Genomic DNA, 19330 nt, shown 5'->3' with positions numbered 1-19330 from the left:
GTTCTAGAAATTTGTCTGTTTTTCCTTTTGCCAATATGAATGAGAAAAATACTTATATGTCTTATTTTGCGGATTAATAGAGAGTTATCAGTACAAAATTAATTAATTTTATACTAATTTAGTTTAAAATTGTATTTATTATGCCAACAAAAAAAGAAAAAAACAAGTCTGGTACACTACACACACGAAAGTAGAGCACTGTAGCAACAGTGTATCGAATGTACACGTATCAAGTTGTCATAATGTTGAGGCCGCAACTGTAGCGCTGTAACATCATTGCGCTCAACTGTGATCGCCGATCAGTGACCAGTCCAGGTTCCAGATTCCTTGTTGTGGGTGACTCTTCAGATTCAGTATCGTGAGTCTGTGATTAGAAGAAGCGTAGTAGGTGCAAAGCCCTGCAAATTGCACAAAATTCATTAGCATTAGTTACCTCCTGTGTTATTATTTCTAAGTGTCAGTGCTGTTTACCGACAACTCGACGAGGGCCAACGCACAAGTTGCAGATGCTGCACACATTTAGATACATCACTTCACGAATATGAAGATAAAAAATGGTGGCAGTTAAAGATAGGGAGTGGTCGTAAATTACTTGCTGACATGAGATTCCAAAATTTAGGATATGACAGAAAATTGAAGTTTGAGCGAGAGAGGTAGGCTACAAATCGTAAGTAAAATCGCGTTATTTACTACAGGAAAACCTATATTTTCTGTTCGAAATGAGAATCTGTAAGACAGTAAAACTTTACCAATCGTTTCTTTGGAAAATATCATTGCTTTAAAAGAAAAATTTTCTATATTTGTCAAGAAAAATGAGGTTGTGCTGAATAGTCATTGAAGGAAAGGCTTGCAGTCTTTTATAAACTCTCATTGACTATTCATATAAGTTTAAGCGAATAAAAGCTTATGATTCTTATATTTACGCTTAATAAATACTAAAGAAAGTTTGCTATATAACAAGTTTTTATATATGTCCAAATAATGCAAATTATATTCACCATTTTATAACGATAAATTTCAGTAATTGGATAAACGCTCTCTCTCTCTCTCTCTCTCTCTCTCTCTCTCTCTCTCTCTCTCTCTCTCTCTCTCTCTCTCTCTCTCAGGTTTGTAATCATAGAATATACAATAGGTAGCATCGTCTCTTGTAATCTAGATATCAATCATATCTATGGATGTCAATTATGTATATCTACAGGAAATCTGATATTCTCCGCCAAGAATAATTGGTTTAAATGATAAAGGGACTTAGAGTAAAATTTGATAAAAACTCAATTCTCGTGTTCCAATAAAAACACAACTCTTCACTCACATTTCTATTTTTCAATTGTTCTTTAGTAATAACAAGCAGTTATATGGTCTGGGACCCAGCAAATAGCGTTCATATACTAATTCAAGACAATTGAAGACCATTCATTCATGGCAGAATGTCGAAGCAAATATTGTAGGCATCTCATAACATCTTATGTCCACATATACAGAAGTGATATTCAATGTTCTTCACCTCATTTCAGGTGGCCAGTAGACAAGGTAGGTAGAAATATATTACGTCTCTCTCTCTCTCTCTCTCTCTCTCTCTCTCTCTCTCTCTCTCTCTCTCTCTCTCTCTCTCTCTCTCTCTGAAAAGATATCAGTTCTTAATCTCGTTACTTCTATCCATAAAGGTAATCAGAGGGGATCAGACTAAAAAATTCTGGTTGTTCTTGGTGTCATAAAGTTGAGCCACTTGATAAGTCGTGCAACTCATGTTCCGTCCACACTTTTCGAAACTCTACATCCCTTTGATGCGACGGGCATTTACCGACAATTGATAATGACCGAATTATTGCCCACGTTGCACGGGCTGTAGTCTCTGTCCGTACTGGCGTTTTTGTTACAAGAGCAGGTTGTGTTCTTTCGCACGCGTGGGTACCCGGCTTTAGGCAAGCTGTAAAATATAAAAGTTGTTAAAATCTTTCTAAATCTATTTCTATTTCACTAATCTCTCTCTCTCTCTCTCTCTCTCTCTCTCTCTCTCTCTCTCTATATATATATATATATATATATATATATATATATATATATATATATATATATATATATATATATATATATATATATTATATATATATATATATATATATATATATATATATATATATATATATATATATATATATATATATATATTGACCAGATAAATTAAATTTAATTCTTATTATTTTATGGGTCGTATTGATTGGATTTGCACAGAATACCCCAAAAGCAGAATTTTTATCTGCATGAAATGTTGCCAACTACTTAAACCATTCTTATAGTTATTTTAAATGTCAATAGATGGCATCGCAATGTCCATAAAATCTCTTGAGATCACTTGCCTAAAGTATATATAAAACACAAAGAATTTATAATAGTACAGAAAAAACTTGGTTAATTTTAATATATAATCGGTTCAATAGTTTTAATTAATGTTTACATAACAATTTTCAATATATTTAATTTTAGTCTTGGTTACATAAATTTCCATAGTTCATATTTCCTGTAAACAATTGTTTAAAATAATAGAATATTACTTGATAATCAATTAAATGAAGATTTAAAGTTAATATATCCTCTGTTTAACGATATTTGAATATTCAATTAGATACATACAGTACCTCATTTCAATTTATCAATAAATATATCCAATGGCACTTCGAATGTATAATACAGCTGAGTTAAGTCAGCGATATAAATATTTTATTTTTCAATAATCTGCCTTTTTCATTATTGGAATTTCTCCTTTGGAATCTGATTTGGAATGGGCGTGGTCGGTGTACCCACTTTTACGGAATTTGTCACGAAATCTGGAAATTCTAGTGATTTTGGAGACATGTTTTGGAAATCAACTGTTGTGGTTCGTTTTAATAAGCAAAATTATTGTGTTTGTTATGCATATACAATAACTGAAAGGAAGTACATAACTATAAAAGATACAGCTGTACATACAGCGCCTTGTTTCTGTTTAGATAATGTTGAAGAATATGTGGGGAGTAGAATAGCTCTTATTTGGGGAAAATTCGAGTTTCTCTAGGGGCAGAACTTTGACAGACAAGACAAGACTGTCATTCTGAAAGACATTGATGACAGGTATGGGAATTTATTCCTAGAATTGGGGATTTTGGGTGTCTGGTGGGGATATTCTGTACAAATTTCTATGAAGAAACAAAGACGAGTAAACCTTTATATAGTTGCAATTAGTTTGCTTGCGCTTATATGGAGTATATTGACTAATTTCTATATTAGTAAAGCCTACACGATCAAGACAGAATAGAATATATTTGTGGAAATGGGGATTTTTAGGTTTTGGGGATTTTTTTTATCATGAGTTTTTGGGGATTTTTAGACTATCCCATCTGGCTACACTGCGGAAAGATGGCGAGACCAAATGAAATCAATACTACCGGTTCTCTTGGCAAAGATATCCGCCTAAGTCCACAGTATTTATTTAGTTTGTGCTTTTCAGTGGATTTTATGTAAGTAGCATCTATTATATTAGGTCATATAGTGGTACACTCGAAATTTTGTTGAAAAGATATAGAAAATGTGGACTGGTGCCGAGTTAAGGTTCACATGGTAGGCTATGGGTCTACCAGCCCATTTGAGAAACTTCTCCATATTAATTTACTTATTGTTTTATCCAAATAGACATATGAAATTGCCTGTATAGCCTATGGTACGGTAAGCAACTCCACATAGCATGCTTTAACCCCAAGTTTGGACATGCATGGATAGTGGATCTTGTCCCGAGTGTAATGTAAGAATTCCGAAAGACTTTGGGGTTTTATTATAGTTCAGGGCACAACATATTCTATTAAAATGTTTGAAATATCAATTATCCATTGTAACCTGAGATAACCATTGTGGTATTGGTGGGCAATTACTTCCTCAATTAGAAACACCACCAACCCAGTACCCTTAGGTCCGCTTCATACGAGCGGATTGAATCCGTGTGGTTTTGTCCATGCCGTTAGTAATCAATACAGATCAATGAGGCCTTTCACACGCTGTCCGTGCAGAAGAATATCTAGAAGGTAGTGAGTCACTAACCCCACACACTGACTATCGGTATGCTACCTGATGGTTTAAAATACCTAAGTTTATGGCGCCCTTCAGACAGGAGGGTTGGTATTATAGTAAATCACGGGAAAAAGCTTTACATATTAAGGAATGCGGTCTCATATAGAAAACTCCCTTTTTCTTAAAAAATGACAGGAATTATTATAGAACTACACATGACAAACTTGACCAATAAAATAATTGGGGTACTGTATATAATGAAAAACTCCAGTTTTTGAAAAGGACCTTTATTTCCCTCACAAATAAATAGTTGAGATATACCCCAATATATCCTATGGTAATGGGGGCCATCTAGTGGAAATCCGGGGGTTTTGGGAGAGGAAAATTTAATGGCGAAGCTATAGATATCAGTAAAACTAACTTTGGTAATAGTGTACAACACCACGCTCTCCATTTACTCCAATATAATGTAATTCTGCAGTTCTCACCTTCTTGCACAGTAATTAGGTGGTTATTTAAATTCTTGGAAGGCAATAATTAGCAAGATATGTTGAAGAGGGGGAAGGGGTTATAAAAAGAAAATAGCTCGGTTTCCCCACTAAACGACTTGGAACTGACATGTCAATATCGTCAACCAAACAGAATTCGCGATGCCAGCGTACATAAACAGAAGTTCGTGATGACAGCGTACATTTGATATACTGTATATTCAAAATATACTTAATTAAAAGTGGATTAATTACTCAAAAGTGTCCATAAAATATGCAATTTACAAGTAGTGACACTTTTGAGTAATCACTCAATTTTTTATTATATTTTGAATATACAGTATATCAAATGTACGCTGGCATCACGAACTTCTGTTTATGTACACTGGCATCACGAATTCTGTTTGTTTGACTATGTTGATGTCAGTTCCAAGTCGTTAAGTGAGGAAACCGAGCTATTTTCTTTTTATAACCCCTTCTCCCCTCTTCAACATATCTTGCTAATTATTGCTTTCCCAGAATTTAAATAACCACCTAATTACTGTGCAAGAAGGTGAGCACTGCAAGATTACATTATATTGGAGTAAACGGAGAGCGTGGTGTTGTAAACTATTACCCTACCTTTTTCTTCTCTATACATTATTTTCCTGGACTCGTAATAAATCCCCGAGAAATTAAACAAAATATGGGGATCTTTTCCTGAAATATTTATTTCACTTTTGTTTATTTTTTGCAAGTCTGATGTTTCTGCTCCAGTTTGTGCATAGCTGCTTGTGTGATTACGAATCTACACTTCTTGCGCACGAACCCTCCTACTCGTTGCACGGTTACAAGTTTATACTTCCTGCACTCAAGCCCCCACCTTGTTACTCAATTACGAGTTCATACTTCCTGCACACGCACATCATTCCCCTACCATATGACGAAGTTTACCATATTTTGGCATGTATTTATGATGAAGTGTGACGTAGGCAGTGCTCTGGCATGCCCCATTTTCTCTGACAATGCTTCAGTTTCTTTATAGCTGTGTTACGTGTCCAGTGTGCCTTATGGAGCTCAATGTAACAATGTGTAATGGTTGCTCTTTTGGCTATTTTGATTATTTAGCCAAGTTTCATGGTACTCCAGATGTAATGAGTAATTTTATAAAAGCTCATTGTGTTATCCTTCCAAGGTTAAAGTGCCCTTGGTAAGTGCAACTCTGACCTAGGGGGGTATTAAAGCCAACACTTGTTGTTGGCACGGGCCTTTCCCGTGGTTGGCCCGTAGACCTAGCTTTTAGGGATAACCAGCACATTTTCTACTGCAACACTTCTGTAAAGATTGCCAAGACAAAAAAGACGTAGGTATCAATCATAAGGATAGGAATTAGTTGTGATTTACTTTATCATGAGATTTTTGTCTGAACCCTGTTGACTCACTGTGCGGGTCGGGTCTTGAGATGCAGTGTTGTGGGGTTCTTTATTAAGCTTGGAGTTTTCTTGTGTCACCAGCTTGGAATTTTGTATTGATTGTGTTGGTCTTGACCAGGGAGGCTTTGTCTGGATCATAGCTGCCAAGGTAGGCTGCTGTTAACTTTTGTGTCTGGAAATTTATTGTAGTGGTGGTGTTGCTTAGTGAGACCATTGGACCACCCAAGCAACAGCAACGTACACACTGTTGCGGATATAAATGTACTGTAATATTTAGATTTCTGTAGCATGACTTTTAGGAGGTTACTATACAGTATTAGCCGTCCCTTTTGAGTGTAGCACTGAGGATGATAAGCCATTTGTTAATGTATTACGTAATTATTTTTGTATTTCTGATGTAAGGAGGGAATGTAGAGGCAGGTCAGAGGTGTGAAACAACCTGTCAATTTACATTTGAATTTAGCCCAAATATTTACATTTGTGTTGGGTCTTTATTTATACTTTTATATGTAGATTAAATATTTAGAGGATTGATTCCTAAGAGGTTCTTATGGTAGTTATTTTTTAATCCTTGCCTTTAATAAACCTTTTTCTTCTTTTTGCAAACTGTAAGCATTTCTTTCCCCCACATAATTTTGTCCCCTTCTCATCCCCAATTTAGTTTTATTGCATTATGTTTTTTTAAACATAAGTTTTAAATATTTAACTTAGCCGGTGAATATATAATAGCTGAGCCTCCGGCGGCTCGACAGAAAAACACAAAAACTCGCGAGCGATCGCTATGAAGGTTGCGGGTGTGCCCACTAGCACCAACTATCGGCCAGATGCCGCATATACATGTAAACAGACCCAATTCTTCTCTGTCGGTCTGTTCGACAAGACGTACCATTACTCGCTGTTAACCTGGAGTTTTTCAACAGTCTTGGTGAAGTACTTCCTTTTGGTTTGAGCTTTCGCAGTGCAGGTGTTATCTTCAACTTAAATCTTGAACTCTTTTTTGGATAGATTTAATTGTTGATGACTTTGGATTGTTTTTTGGACTTTCTTTGACTTTTATAAATGGCCGACCCTTCCCTTAGTACGGAAGTGTGTTTTAGGCTTTTAGCAATTATCTTATCACGTTATAAATTGTTGTTGTTAATTATAGATTTTCCTCTACATATTTTATATCTCAACCGCCTTTATTAGGCCTCTTCGATTAGCTTTCCATTTATAATAAACATCAAGATAAATTTTAATGATTTGTTTATATGCGACCTTACCTATTCCTCCCCTAATCCGAGAGTAGGCGGTCCTAACTTGGAAACCGAAGTTGAACAACGTTGAGCCCTTTCAATCGTAAATAACTTTTACAGAGCAAATGATTTAAAACTTATTAAATGAATATTTTTTAGTAGATATTTTATGAAAGATTTTCTTTGAATAGTCTTCGTACTGTTTCAAAGATGAACTAACGTTTGGTTTATTTATGCTACGCAGTTTGTGCTCTATCGTTACGATAGAGAGAGAGAGAATCACGGTTTCACTTTGCAGAAAGAGTAAATCGATTCTGACGTTTTGTTCATTCTTCTTTCAAACTGATATGTTTTAAATACTAATTTAAAGGAACTTGTTAATTTTCAATTTCTTAGTCCTTTCAGTTTTTTCCTTTGGTCAAATAACCTGTTTATTGACGAAAGGTGAGTGGGCTTTTCTCTTCGGTGTGAAATCAAGAGAGAGAGAGAGAGAGAGAGAGAGAGAGAGAGAGAGAGAGAGAGAGAGAGAGAGAGAGAGAGAACGTTCCGATCTTTATTCTCGTCCCAAGCGAGTAACGTTGTTCTCGAGTCAGTTTTTTACTCTCGTCCCAAGTCTCTGTACAGGGAGAAAGGATAAAACGTTTTTAGTTTTTATTCTCGTCCCAAGGCACTGTACGGTGAGAGATTGAAAACGTAGTTTTGAATGAACTAGTGTTTAGTCTCCTCCCCAGTCACTGATCTTTTTATCTTTATATATGTTTACTGTTTTTTGCTTGTATTAATGTGCTTACATTATACGACTTATTTCGCAATTATAACCTTTTGATGTAGGGTAGAATTGCGTGCTTCAGGTAGAAATCAGTTTTATTCATGCCTAATGTGAATTACAGTATTGAAAAATTCGATTTCAGTGAAGTAAGTGCAAAACAGAAAATCGTAGTGATAAAGGGATAATTGCGCAAAGTGTTATCAGTGTTGCGACCGAGGGTTCGTCTGTTCGTGCCTGTCGTTCGCCTAGTCCGAGACCTCTTGCAAGCTCCCAAGCCCCAGGGAGAAGTAATGTCGTACGACTTATGGGTTCGAGAGGCCTTGATCAGCGAACAGACGTTCCCTCTATGGTTTCAGGCGTGTCTCATCAAGACCGCCCCTACCATAAGACGAGCGAGACGATTTTCTCCTCGTCATCCGAAGGCTTTTCGCGTAAGAAACCGTGGAGTTCAAGGTTTCGAGGCCCTTAAAGCGAAAGTCAGTCCCTTCAGGACAGGTCCAGCGTCCTGGTTGTAGCCATTGGGACAGCTCTGACCCTATGCAGTCATCGGAAGACTGCTCGCCGCCTAAACAAAAGCGTAACACAGGCTCCGAGAGTCTTATTGTAGGCAAGGTTTTGCAGTCACAGACGTTACCCTTGTCTCTTACCGCACCCATTCCCGTTGATCCTAAATGGGTTGTACTGCAAGAGATGCAGAATAAGCTTGCCTCTCTTATGGAGGACTATTCTGCTGAGCAGGTTCACGATGATCCTCGCCGCTTAACTGATCGAGATCCTGGCCGTCAGCCACCCAAACGAGCCTTTGCTCGTCCTGTTGACATTGACGTTACAAAGTCACGTCAATCATGTTTTGTAGAGCCTCACTCGATGCAGTCCCGTGTTGACTCTCAGCCGCTTGTGGACGTTCAGCCGCTGCCGCTTGCTCTTGTTGACGTTCAGGACGTTCGCCAACCAGCATAGTTGACTTGTTTTGACGTTGAGCGTCAAGCACCGCAGTCAAGAGTTGTTTTGACTGCTCAGTCTAGGCAGTCAAGGCAGTCTCGAGTTGACGTCGAGCGTCCTCCCACACCCGTTGTTGTTGCTGGTTAGTCCTTTAAGCAGTTACATGACATAGCGTCCTTGACTGCTACTGTTGCTCCTTTGCGTGTGGACTCTGCTTGTCAAGCATTGCCACCACGGCAGGTCTCTCCCTTGCTTGAGACTCGGCAATTGTCGGACAAGGTTCCTTCAGATGAGGAAGTTGCTGATCCCCCTCCTACTGATATTCCCTTGAGGACTCTGTCAGACGGAGAGGAGCCTAAAGCTGCTCAGCCCTCTATGGACTTTAAATAAATCATGCTGATTTTTAAGGATCTTTGTCCGGATCTTTTTGTAACTGCTGCTCCTCGTTCGCCTAAACGTCAGAGTTTACACTAGGCCTAGCTACTTCGAAGCCGTTGTTTTATAAGCTAGTGCTCTCTCGCTCTTCTAAGAGAGCTTTACGTTTGCTAGGCGACTGGTTAATCACCAGGAGGAGTTTGGGGGAGACAGCCTTTGCTTTCCCTCCTTTTAAGCTGGCTTATAGAGCGAGAGTCTGGTATGACACGGGAGAAGTTCTCGGCTTGGGAGTTCCTGCCTCTGCCCAGATAGACTTCTCAAACCTCATAGACTCTCCCTAGCGCCTGGCCATGAGACGCTCCAAGATTTTATGGTCGGCTTTAGAGCTAGACCATCACCTGTTAGGAGTTTTTTCGAGCGTTTGAAGTTTTGCTGTACATTTATGTCATGCATAAACAAGGCTATCAGGGATGGCTCCAATAATCTGACAGCCACGTTCTTTGCAGGAACAAGTCTATCAGGGATGGCTCCAATGATCTGGCAGCCACGTTCACTGCAGGAGTACGTAAGAGGCAAGTGCGCTCAATGTGTTCATTGTCAAGACAAACTTCACGATGAAGTCTACCAGGCTGTCTTGACAGCATTAATGGAAGGCGACTGGATGGTCTCTCTCGACCTTCAGGATGCATACTTCCACATTCCTATACACCCGGATTCCCAACCGTTTCTGAGGTTTGTTTACAGGAATGAGGGGTACCAGTTTCGAGTCCTGTGCTTTGGCCTCAGTCCTGCTCCTCTCGTGTTTACGAGGCTCATGAGGAATGTGGCAAAATTCCTCCATCTATCGGGAATCGAAGCCTCCCTGTACTTGGACGACTGGTTTCTCAGAGCATCGTCCAGTCTTCGCTGTCTGCAGGATCTACATTGGACGTTGAGTCTGGCCAGGGAGTTGGGGCTTTTGGTCAACCTAGAAAAGTCCCAACTGATCCCATCCCAGATTATTCTATATTTGGGGATGGAGATTCGCAGTCCAGTTTTTCGGGCTTTTCCGTCTGCCACCCGAATAGAACAAGCCCTGCTCAAAGTCCAACTAATGCTGAAAAGAGAACGTTTGTTCAGTCAGGAGTTGGAACAGTCTTGTAGGGACTCTCATCCCTGGAGCAGTTTGTCTCGCTAGGGAGACTACACCTTCGGCCTCTCCAGTTCCATCTAGCCTCTCACTGGAACAAGGACAAGACGTTAGAGACGGTATCATTCCCAGTCTCCGAACCAGTAAAGGCATGCCTGAAATGGTGGGACAGCAATATCAGTCTGAGAGAGGGACTATCCCTAGCAGTCAAGAACCCAAACCACGTGTTGTTCTCAGACGCGTCGGATTTGGGTTGGGGTGCGACCCTGGACGGTCGGGAATGCTCGGGTCTGTGGACCTCAAGTCAGAAGAGCATGCACATCAACGGCAAGGAGCTATTAGCAGTCCACTTGGCCTTGATGAAATTCGAAAGCTTTCTTCGAAACAAAGTGGTAGAGGTCAACTCAGACAACACCACAGCTTTGGCGTACATCTCCAAGCAAGGAGGCACACACTCCCTCACGCTGTACGAGATCGCAAGGGACCTTCTCATATGGTCAAGAAATCGAGGCATCTCCCTGTTGACGAGATTCATCCAGGGGGACTTGAACGTCTTGGCAGACTGTCTCAGTCGGAGGGGTCAGGTGATACCCACGGAATGGACCCTCCACAAGGACGTGGGCAAGAGTCTTTGGGCTACTTGGGGTCAACCCACCATAGACCTCTTTGCCACCTCGTTGACCAAAAGGTTACCAATCTATTGCTCACCAGTCCTAGATCCAGAAGCAATCCACATAGACGCGTTTCTACTGGATTGGTCTCATCTGGACTTATATGCATTCCCACCATTCAAGATAGTCAACAAGGTACTGCAGAAGTTCGCCTCTCACGAAGGGACAAGGTTGACGTTGGTTGCTACCCTCTGGCCCGCGAGAGTGGTTCACCGAGGTACTTCAATGGCTGGTAGACATTCCAAGAAGTCTTCCTCTAAGGGTAGATCTGTTACGTCAGCCCCACGTAAAGAATGTTCATCAAAGCCTCCCCGCACTTCGTCTGACTGCCTTCAGACTATCGAGAGACTCTCAAGAGCTCGAGGCTTTTCGAAGGAGGCAGCCAGTGCGATTGCAAGAGCTAGGAGAGCTTCTACCATCAGAGTATACCAGTCGAAGTGGGAAGTCTTTCGAGACTGGTGCAAGCCAGCATCTGTGTCCTCTTCCAGTACCTCTGTAGCCCAAATCGGAGATTTTCTTTTACATCTGAGAAATGTTCGCTCCCTCTCAGCTCCCAAGATTAAGGGCTACAGGAGCATGTTGGCTTCGGTCTTTCGTCATAGAGGCTTAGATCTTTCCAACAATAAAGATCTCCAAGATCTCCTTAAGTCTTTCGAGACCTCTAAGGAACGTCGTTTGGCAACTCCTGGATGGAACTTAGACGTGGTCCTAAGGTTCCTCATGTCAGACAGGTTTGAGCCATTACATTCAGCCTCCCTGAAGGATCTCACCCTCAAGACGCTTTTCCTAGTGTGCTTGGCTTCGGCTAAAAGGGTCAGTGAAATTCATGCCTTCAGTAAGAACATCGGCTTTTCTACAGAAAAAGCCACATGTTCACTTCAACTTGGTTTCCTGGCCAAAAAATGAACTGCCTTCTCGTCCTTGGCCTAAGTCTTTTGATATACCTTGCCTGTCAGAGATTGTAGGCAACGAACTTGAAAGAGTGCTGTGTCCAGTTAGAGCTCTTAAGTTCTACTTAGCTCGTAATAAGTCCTTACGAGGTGGATCTGAGGCATTATGGTGCTCAGTTAAGAAACCATCATTGCCTATGTCAAAGAATGCTTTGTCATATTTTATCAGATTTTTAATACGAGAGGCTCATTCTCACTTGAATGAAAAAGACCGATGCTTGCTTAAGGTTAAGACGCACGAAGTAAGAGCTATAGCAACTTTCGTGGCCTTTAAGCAAAATAGATCTCTGCAAAGTATTATGGACGCGACCGTTTGGAGAAACAAGTCGGTATTCGCGTCATTTTACTTAAAAGATGTCCAGACTTTACGAGGACTGCTACACACTGGGTCCATTCGTTACAGCGAGTGCAGTAGTGGGTAAGGGTTCTACCACTACATTCCCTTAATTCCAATATCCTTTTAATCTGCTCTTGAAATGTTTTTTTAATTGGGTTGTACGGAAGGCTAAGAAGCCTTTCGCATCCTTTTTTGATTTGGCGGGTGGTCAAATGTCATTTCTTGAGAGCGCCCAGATTAGGGGTTTGATGAGGTCCTGTTGTATGGGTTGCAGCCCTTGATACTTCAGCTCCTGGGAGTCTTTCAGCATCCTAAGAGGATCGCTGGGCTTCGTGAGGAAGACAGACTAACAAGGCAGAGTAATCGTCTAAGTCAACTTCCTTACCAGGTACCTATATATATTTGGGTTTTGTTATGATATAACTGTCAAAAACTCTAAGCATATACGCTGTAAACTTAATTAACTCTGGTCTCTACCCACCACCATGGGTGTGAATCAGCTATTATATATTCACCGGCTAAGTTAAATATTTAAAAATGATATTTTAATTATAAAATAAATTTTTGAATATACTTACCCGGTGAATATATAAATTAAAGGCCCCCCCTTCCTCCCCGATAGAGACCCAGCGGGATGAGAAGAATTGGGTCTGTTTACATGTATATGCGGTATCTGGCCGATAGTTGGCGCTAGTGGGCACACCCGCAACCTTCATAACGATTGCTCGCGAGTTTTTGTGTTTTTCTGTCGAGCCGCCGGAGACTCAGCTATTATATATTCACCGGGTATGTATATTCAAAAATTTATTTTATAATTAAAATATCATAATTACCTGGTAGTTATATATATAGCTTACGTCCCTGACGTCACGCAGAAAATAAGAATCTCGCGCCAATCGCCGATTGGATAGCCAGGTGTACCACCCCTGCGACCTAGCGAGGTACCTAGGAACCATTCCAGGAACCCTCATATATTCCTTGCCGCGCTAGCGGCAAGATGTTGGATTTTTCACTCGCTATAACCTGTATATTACAGTTATCTTGGTGATGTACAATTTATTTTTAGCCTTTGCTGGTTGGATTTTATTTTTACTGAGTGTTAGTGCTTTAACTACGTTTGTATCTTAACAGAGGTAGGAATGGGAGTTTTTTCCCCCTACTGTAAAACTTACGAACCTACTCTTTAACATGATGGCGGAGATCGTTCCACCATCTCTATGACGTCACAATCGTGTGGCGTAAACAACATAGTACTACGTAATATGTTGCATAATTCTTTTCTTTGCTTTTTCTTGTAAAGAATGAAAAGGAAATCTAACTTACAATAGGTATTTAACTTTTAATATTAAAAGATTACAGTACAGTGATCCCTCGCTACTTCGCGTTTCGACCATTGCGGATTCACCCCTTCGCGGATTTTTTTCATAACGTATATATATACATATATCGCGATTTTCCGGAAATTTCGAAAATATCGCGATGTGACCGATGGTGCGAGATTGGAGAAAGTAAGGAAAATTGAATCATGATTGATTTTCAATATAAATGAAACTTTGAGGAGCAACAAAGATATCATTTGTTAGAGAGATAGAGAGAGGTAAGGAATGGGAGGTAGTGAAAAGTAGCCCACAGAGAGAGAGAGGGAGAGAGAGAGAGAGAGAGTGTGTGTGTGTGTGTTGATTTAAATGTAATAAACAAAAAAATTTGATAGGTTATACCACATTGGTGCTTATGTAATATCAACTGTATACTGTAGACGGTTTGAATAAGTTAAGAAATGGTATAAACGATACTTTGTTAGTGTATTCGTACACTCTTAAGAGCAGCAGCTAGACATCAGCTGATCTAATCACAGCCAAAAGTAAAACAAAAAGAAGTCAACAATACACTCGATTTTTAAAACACACCCGAAATTTAAAAACAAAAGTACACGCTTTCTTAATGTGCAATTAACTATTTAAAGAGTAGCAATTTTCTAGAATAAAATGATGTTTCCCAAAAAATAGTGGTTTGCTGATGAAATCGGATGCCGTACTTTTAGCAACGATTGAAATGGATGTAAACTCGGCATAATTTTTTCGTTTCGTATTTAATTGACACTAAGAAAACTAATTTTAGTTTCTTCATCTATATGTAAGTATTGTATAACACGAAGAGAGAGAGAGAGAGAGAGAGAGGAGAGAGAGAGAGAGAGAGAGAGAGAGAGATGAATCAGCTGTTGTAATCGAATGTCGTGTTTTTGTTTCGTGAGAATTTCATAGCCACGACTATAACAACAACATACTGTACAGTACTGAACTTTACAGTATTATACAGACTACTGTAATATGATAAAGTAAAATATTTGTAATAACCTATTTTATATGAAATGGGGCTATTTTTTTTTGTTTAAAATTTACATTTACGTACGTAAAACAACTCTCTCTCTCTCTCTCTCTCTCTCTCTCTCTCTCTCTCTCTCTCTCTCTCTCTCTCTCTCCTCTCTCTCTCTCTCTCTCTCTCTCTCTCTCTCGTTAATTGTTTTCCTGTTTTGCTACGTATGTATGATTTTATATAGATACGGTAAATAATATTTGTAATAACATATTTTCTAAAAGCTTTTACTGTAATATCATTATTTATCACTTTCATCATGCGCGTTAAATGCCTTCGTTTGTTTACTGAGCGTACTTTATGATGCCGTCGTTTCAGGCGGCGTCATAAAGAAAAACATTTCATTTGGAAGTCCTAAGAAAAATTAAGTAAAACATTTGTAATAACAAAATCAACCTACTGTACTGAATAATCAATATAATCGATGCAAAAACTAACCTATACACAGATGTGTAAATGCGTTTGTTTCCTCATTATGATCAGAGATAAACTAAAAACATTGGTTGCCATTTTTTATCGTGCTTTTTGGCGTGTTTAGGAAACGCATGATATAAAATTGACTTTAATATTTGTGCCTGTTTTAGTTTAGGGTACTGTAGTACATGCATTAAGTGTTCTGTACATTAAAGGGTAGTTTGTTAACAGTACTACATACAAGGGAAGGTTTTAAAAGAGTGAATATACATGTTAAATAAATACGTAAATATGGTGTCACTACTTCGCGGATTTTCACCTATCGCGGTCGGGTCTGGAACCTATCTACCGCGATAAATGAGGGCTCACTGTATATTAATTTTTAAGAAATTTTTGTGTTTTTAGTATTCGTTCTTTGAATCATCAATACTATTTTCAAAGATTAAATAGAACTAGCGTATTGTTAATTTTCGCTGCGTAGTTCTCATGAAAATACGATGCAGTCCCAGCATTTCTTGATATCGTTTATTTTCTTTCGATGTTGGGATTCTAGTATTATTCGCATACAGTATTCACATATGTGTTCTGATTGTAAAGTGTTGCAATCCACTATTTTTGGAAACAATCAAGATTTAAGAGTTGTTTACATATATATATACGTTATTGAGATATCTGTTAATTTTAATAATAACAAATCACTATTTTTGGGAACCTTTAAGAATTAAGGGTTGTTTACATTTATATATGTTATTCCTATATCTGTTCATTTGAATCATATAACATGTAACTTTCCCGGTAGTTATATATAACTACCGGGTGAGTATGTATAACATTTATCTTTACCGGTAGTTATATGTAACTACCGGGTAAGTGTGTTCAAACATTTATTTACAATGAAAATATCAGGGTAATATTTTATAAAGAATATTTTGTTACATTTTTATATGGCAAGAACTAGAAATTATTTTACATTCTCATTCAAGCCCTTGGCAGTAGAGAAAGATCTATCACAATGGGCAGGACTAATTATGGACTTTTGTGTAAGAGTTAAAAGTGAAAGTTTCAATGCTGAATTAGTGCAGTGAATTTATTCAGCACAGTGGACATTTTTTCCTAGCCTTAGACTTCTTCCAAGCTCCCCAACCCCTGGGAGAAGGAATGTTGATCGGCCAAAGGAAACGAGAGGCGTTAGCTCACGAGCAGACGTCCTCTCGAGCGTTCCTGTTGATGTTCCCAAGAATGCTCGCCCTTGCCATGGGAAAGCAAAGAGCGTTGGACGTTAAGCTACTAACATTGCTGTTTGAGTCTTGCATTGCATCACATTTGCTAATAATAGCAATACTATAATGCTTACGAACCAACATAGACACGGTTTTTGTTCCAGAGCGCCAGTTGGCCATGAGAACCCTCTGATGAACTGAACGCGCCGAGTGACGTAATGAAGATCATTTTACGCTCGGCGCCACGTCTTTCAGGACGCTCGGCGCCATGTCTTTCAGGACGCTCGGCGCCACGTCTTTCAGGACGATCGGCGCCTCGTCTTTCAGGACGCTCGGCACCTCGTCTTTCAGAACGCTCGGCGCCACGTCTTTCAGGACGCTCGGCGCCACGTCTTTCAGGACGATCGGCGCCACGTCTTTCAGGACGATCGGCGCCACGTCTTTCAGGACGATCGGCGCCTCGTCTTTCAGGACGCTCGGCGCCTCGTATTTCAGGACGCTCGGCGCCTCGTCTTTCAGGACGTTCGGCGCCATGTCTTACAAGATCTTTGTCAGCAGAAGACATTGGTGATCACTTTTCTCCTGTTGAATTTGAGATTCTCGGAAGGAGAAGATCCTTATTCCTTTCGTCATTCAGTTGATTTAAAAACTCATGAAAGTTTTTATGATTAGTTTCCAAATTATTTTATGCCTGTTGCTCCACGTTCGCCACCCTCTGAATTTACACGTGGTCATCAATGAAGCTTTAAGGATGGTGGGAGACTGTTTAGTCTCAGAAGCACCAAGGAAAGACAGCTTTCTTTTTTCCTCTGAATAACCTGGCCTCTAGATATTGTATCTGAGGTACGAGGTTATTTTTATTATTATCTCTAGCCAAGCTACAACCCTAGTTGGAAAAGTAAGATGCTTTAAGCCCAAGGGCTCCAATAGGAAAAATAGCCCAGTGAGGAAAGGAAATAAGGAGATAAATAAATGATGAGAATAATTTAACAATAAATAATTCTTAAAACAGTAACAACGTCATAACAACGTCTAAAACAGATATGTCATATAGGGTGGAGGTCTAGCCACGTTATGGTGGAGGACCTCGTGGCAGCCCCACAGAGACTGTTACAGCTCCCTGGGTGGATTGCTGAGTCTCTCAAGGAATGCAGGTAAATGAGACATATAAACCTATGAAGCCAGCTTCCTTATCAGGTATTCCAGGATAGCAAGGGTGGAGGTCTAACCACGTTAAGGTCGAGGACCTTGTGGCAGCCCCACAGAGATTTTTACAGCCCCCTGGGTGGATCGCTGAATCTCTTAAGGGATCCAGACAATGGGGCAGGATAACTTTGAGGTCCGTGCTATTCCTTTAGTATGGATGCAAAATCTTTTTCCTAGTGAAACCTCCTTTGTTAGTTACTCTGATAAGACCTCTCTGCAAAACAGACTTTGCAACATCAAATGTCTCTCTTTTGGGAGAGGGAGGCTTTCATCCGGTCCTGGATGTAACTGCTCTCAATGCCTTCGTTCAGAAGTCAAAGTTCTCCATGGAGACATCGAAATCATGAACTATTTAAAGTCTCATGTCAGCCTGGTCACAAGGCGAAGCAGAGTCTGACTGTTTTCGCCTTTAGGCAGTAGAGCCAGACTACATAATTTCTGGCAATCTTGGGAGAAGAGGGGAGCAGTCCTTTGGTCAGTACATCTTCTGAAGGAGGATTACAATTTCCTTTCATAGGAAAACTTCCTTTAGTTTTAGCTCCAATAGATCTCTCACAGTTCTAGAGAGGAGTTTAAGAGGCAGGCTTTGCATTTAAACTTTTGCTAAATGTAGCAGTAAAGAGAAGCTTGGCCGATTATATAGTGACAGAATATGGAAGGGTGTGTGAGAGAGAAGGAAGTTGAGATTTAATATGGATAAGAGTAAGGTTATGAGATGTACAAGAAGGGAAGGTGGTGCGAGGTTGAATGCCATGTTGAATGGAGAGGTACTTGAGGAGGTGGATCAGTTTAAGTACTTGGGGTCTGTTGTTGCAGCAAATGGAGGAGTGGAAGCAGATGTATGTCAGAGAGTGAATGAAGGATGCAAAGTGTTTGAGGGCAGTTAGAGGAGTATTAAAAAATAGAGGGTTGGGCATGAATGTAAAGAGATTTCTGTAAGAGAAAGTGATTGTACCAACTGTGATGTATGGATCGGAGTAGTGGGGAATGAAAGTGACGGAGAGACAGAAATAGAATGTGTTTGAGATGAAATGTCTAAGGAGTATGGCTAGTGTATCTCGAGTAGATAGGGTTAGGAACGAAGTAGTGAGGGTGAGAACGGGTGTAAGAAATGAGTTAGCAGCTAGAGTGGATATGAATGTGTTGAGGTGGTTTGTCCATGTTGAGAGAATGGAAAATGGCTGTCTGTTAAAGAAGGTGATGAATGCAAAGGTTGATGGGAGAAGTACAAGAGGAAGGCCAAGGTTTGGGTGGATGGATGGAGTGAAGGAAGCTCTGGGTGATAGGAGGATAGATGTGAGAGAGGCAAGAGAGCGTGCTAGAAATAGGAATGAATGGCGAGCGATTGTGACCAGGTCCGGTAGGCTCTGCTGCTTCCTCCGGTGCCTTGGAAGACCGCGGAGGTAGGAGCAGTAGAGGATTCAGCGTTATGAAGCTTCATCTGTGGTGGATAACGAGGGAAGGTGGGCTGTGGCACCCCTAACAGTACCAGCCGAACTTGGTTGTCTCTCTTGTCAGGCTGGGAGGAATGTAGAGAGGAGAGGTCCCCTTTTCTGTTTCATTTGTTTTATGTTGGCTACCCCCCAAAATTGGGGAAAGTGCCTTGGTATATGTATGTATAATAATAATTGATAAGTAATTAATGATTAATAATTATTAATTAATAATTAATTAATGATAATGATAATGATAATATTAATCATAATGATAATAATAAAAGATAATGCAAAATTTATAATTAGTTCATTTAAATTCCCCAAACCATGACCAC

General features: G+C 39.8%; 1 long non-coding RNA gene across 1 annotated transcript in view; it reads left to right on the top strand.

Annotated features, from left to right (window-relative positions):
* Nucleotides 1-3421: 3421 nt before the first annotated feature.
* LOC137634813 (uncharacterized) overlaps nt 3422-19330 on the top strand; it is a 102837-nt gene continuing 86928 nt past the window's right edge. The window contains exon 1 of the long non-coding RNA XR_011042575.1: nt 3422-3494. This is a non-coding gene — a long non-coding RNA (uncharacterized lncRNA). The remainder of the gene's footprint in view (nt 3495-19330) is intronic.

The sequence above is a fragment of the Palaemon carinicauda genome, chromosome 45 (assembly GCF_036898095.1).
Source record: "Palaemon carinicauda isolate YSFRI2023 chromosome 45, ASM3689809v2, whole genome shotgun sequence".
In the NCBI taxonomy this organism is placed as follows: Eukaryota; Metazoa; Arthropoda; class Malacostraca; order Decapoda; family Palaemonidae; genus Palaemon; species Palaemon carinicauda.
Note: the sequence above shows the minus strand (reverse complement) of the source record. Positions and strands in the feature narration are given on the sequence as shown.